The sequence below is a fragment of the Orycteropus afer genome, unplaced genomic scaffold, assembly GCF_000298275.1.
Source record: "Orycteropus afer afer isolate SDZICR_OR568_19922 unplaced genomic scaffold, OryAfe1.0 scaffold00045, whole genome shotgun sequence".
In the NCBI taxonomy this organism is placed as follows: Eukaryota; Metazoa; Chordata; class Mammalia; order Tubulidentata; family Orycteropodidae; genus Orycteropus; species Orycteropus afer.
This window is the reverse complement of record NW_006921632.1, coordinates 9297353-9300326: the sequence shown is the minus strand read 5'-3', so window position 1 is coordinate 9300326 and position 2974 is coordinate 9297353. Positions and strand designations below refer to the sequence as shown.

Below are 2974 nucleotides of genomic sequence, written 5' to 3'. Positions count from 1 at the left end.
AGAACTCTAAGCACCTGAGAGAGAGTGGGCACCTCCCAGAAACTGTTTTGTGCCACACCCAACAGAAATACTCCAGGTGGACAACTTCAGCAATCAGGAGCTCCTCAGTTGCTCATAGAAAATCCCACCTTGGAGTTTACAAAGACTTATGGGTAGAAAAGCCACACTAAGTAATTTACTACACCACACCATGGCAAACAAAAGCATTGCTTCTTAGCTGTGATTGAGCCCTGTTGGTAGTTCTCAGGGGACTTGATGCTAGGGTGCACGGCACAGCACTGGGTGGGCAGCAGAGGGCCTGAGCCCACATGTCCACCAGCTGGACATCAACTAGGTGCAGAATATCTGTGCCTTGTGCAACTTCCTTTGCCAGAAGTAAGTGGGCTTGACCTGCTGGTCAACAACACAGGCATCGCCTTCCATTCTGATCCCATACCATTTCATATTCAAGCAGAGATGCCACTGAAAATAAACAAGAGCAGTCTGGATGGAGTTACTGGTCCTGATAAAACCTCAAGGTGCTGTGGTGAACATGTCTAAATCCAATGCCATTGAGTCTATTCTAATTCATAGTGACCCTATAAGACAGAGTAGAACTGCATAAGGTTTCCAGGCTGTAAATCCTTACAGAAGCAGACTACCTAATCTTTCTCCCACGGAGTGGCAGGTGGGTTTAAACTGGTAACCTTTTGGTTATCAGCTGAATGCTTTAACCACTATGGCACCAGAGCACCTGAACATGTCTAGCATGATGAATTTCAGAGCTCTTAAAGACTGCAACCTAGAATTACACCAGAAGTTTCCAATGCAGGCCATCACTGATGGGGAGCTCGGGGAGAGGGGAGAGACTTATGGACAAGTTTGTGGAAGACTCAAAGAATGGAGTGAGCTAGAAGGTGGGCTGGCCCAATGGGCCATACAGCGTGATGAATATTACAATCCTGTCCAGAAACCACACCAGGAAACAATGAGCAGAGGAAAAGTGGCAAGATCCTCTTAAATGCCTGCTGCCCAGTTCGTGCAAAGACTGACTTGGTGGGATCCAAGACCATCAAAAGCCTGGAAGAAGGAATGGAGACACCCATGTATTTGGTCCTTTTGCCTCTAAATATGGAGAAGCCATAGACAGTTGGAAGGAAGAAGTTAAATTAAGCTCAACTTAAAGTAACATCCTTGAGCACCATTTTGTTCCCTGTCTTGATTTGACCAAAAGGACATATAACATATTTCAGAAACATCCCTATAGAGCATTCTGAATTGCCTGCTAATTCTATGAAGTCTCTGTAATTCCTTCTATGATTATCTATAGGAGAAAAAAGCGTCATTGCTAAAATAGTGAAGGAAAATGAATACATGAATAAATAGTTCTTTGTAAATACCCATTTATGCAAATTGTTTATGTGCTGAAACAGCTCCATCTCAGAAGCGTAATAGATCTTCTAAAAATTAGGTAAGAAAATGACACTACAAAAAAAGTGGGCAAACTTTTTCAGTGAGGGCCAGATAGTAAATATTTTCAGTTTTACAAAACATGCTTAGTAAATCAGACAAAAGTTGCCAAGATGGCATAGATAATGCTGTGGAGAAGACCAGGTTTTAGAAGGAAGAGAAGAGTTTGATTTTATCTATGTTAAATTTTTGCTGCCTATTATAATCCAAGATTGGGCAATCTATTTCTGTCATGATACTGCCTCAAAAACCCAAGGAGGGGTTGCTATGAGTTGTATCCAACTTGATGGCATTGAGTTTGGTTTGTTTTTTTGTATTATAATCCAAAGGCGCTCTGGTGGTATAGTGGTTAAGGCATTTGGCTGCTAACCAAAAGGTTAGTGCTTCAAATCCACTACCTACTCTGCAGAAGAAACATGAGGCAGTCTGCTTCTGTAAAGATTTACAGCCTTGGAAACCAAATGGGAGTTGTTATGAGTCAGAATCAACTGGATGGCAGTGAGTTTGGTTTTTTGGTTTTATTACAATCCAAATAGAGATGGATATCAAAGTCTAGATAGAATTCATGGGTGGGTTTTAAGGAGTTAAAAATCTCTTCAAAAGAGTTATCTATGACCATTGTTACTACTTCCTCTTCCTTCATTTTCTTGTGAATGTTTTCCAGAATTTTGTCCCTGACCACATCGCCAAACTGCTGAGGTCACCAAAGACCTCCACATCACTAAATCCAACAGCCAGTTCTCAATTTTCTTCTTTATCCAAGCAAATTTTGCAGCTGTATGAAAATTTAATCTTTATAAGACCCTATCAAATTTGTTTGACATTTCCTCCTTTTCTGAAGAATTTTTAACTTGGCTTCTAGACTTTCACCCTTTCCTGTTGTTCCTGATTCTTCACTTGCCACTGCTTTTTTTTTTTTTTTTTTTTAAATCTCCTTTGCTGGTTATTCCTCATTTTCCAGTGCATCTGGTGGCATAGTGCCTAAAGCACTTGACTGCTAACCAGGTAAATGGCGGTTCAAACCCACCAGCCACTCCTCAGAAGGAAGGTTGGGCAATCTACTTCTGTAGTGATGTTGTTGTTGTTGTTGTGTGCCCTTGAGTCGGACCTGACTCATAGCAACCCCTCCTTGGGTTTCTGAGGCACTATGGAAAGTAGATTGCCCCATCTTCCTTCAGAAACCCAAGGAGGAGTCGCTATGAGTCGCATCTGACTCAACAGCGCATAACAACAACAACATATTAGAGTGGAGTGTCCTAGGGCTTAGTCCTTGGATTTCATCTCTTTATTTAAACTCATTCTCCAAGTGACCTTATGCAGTCTGCAATGTCAACTTCTCCTCCAAACTCCAGACTCATGCCTACTGGACATTTCTACATGAGTGTCTAATATTGCATTCACACTTAAAGGTCCAAAACCAAACTCCTGGTTCTACTTCCATTCTCCCACCAGACCTGTAGTCTTCATTCCCAAAACAGCAACTACCTTCTCTTAGTTACTCAGGTCTAAGCCTTGGATTCATCTC

General features: G+C 41.7%; 1 pseudogene; it reads left to right on the top strand.

The window, feature by feature from the left end:
• LOC122149758 overlaps positions 1-1125 on the top strand; it is a 3102-nt pseudogene extending 1977 nt beyond the window's left edge.
• Positions 1126-2974: the final 1849 nt, after the last annotated feature.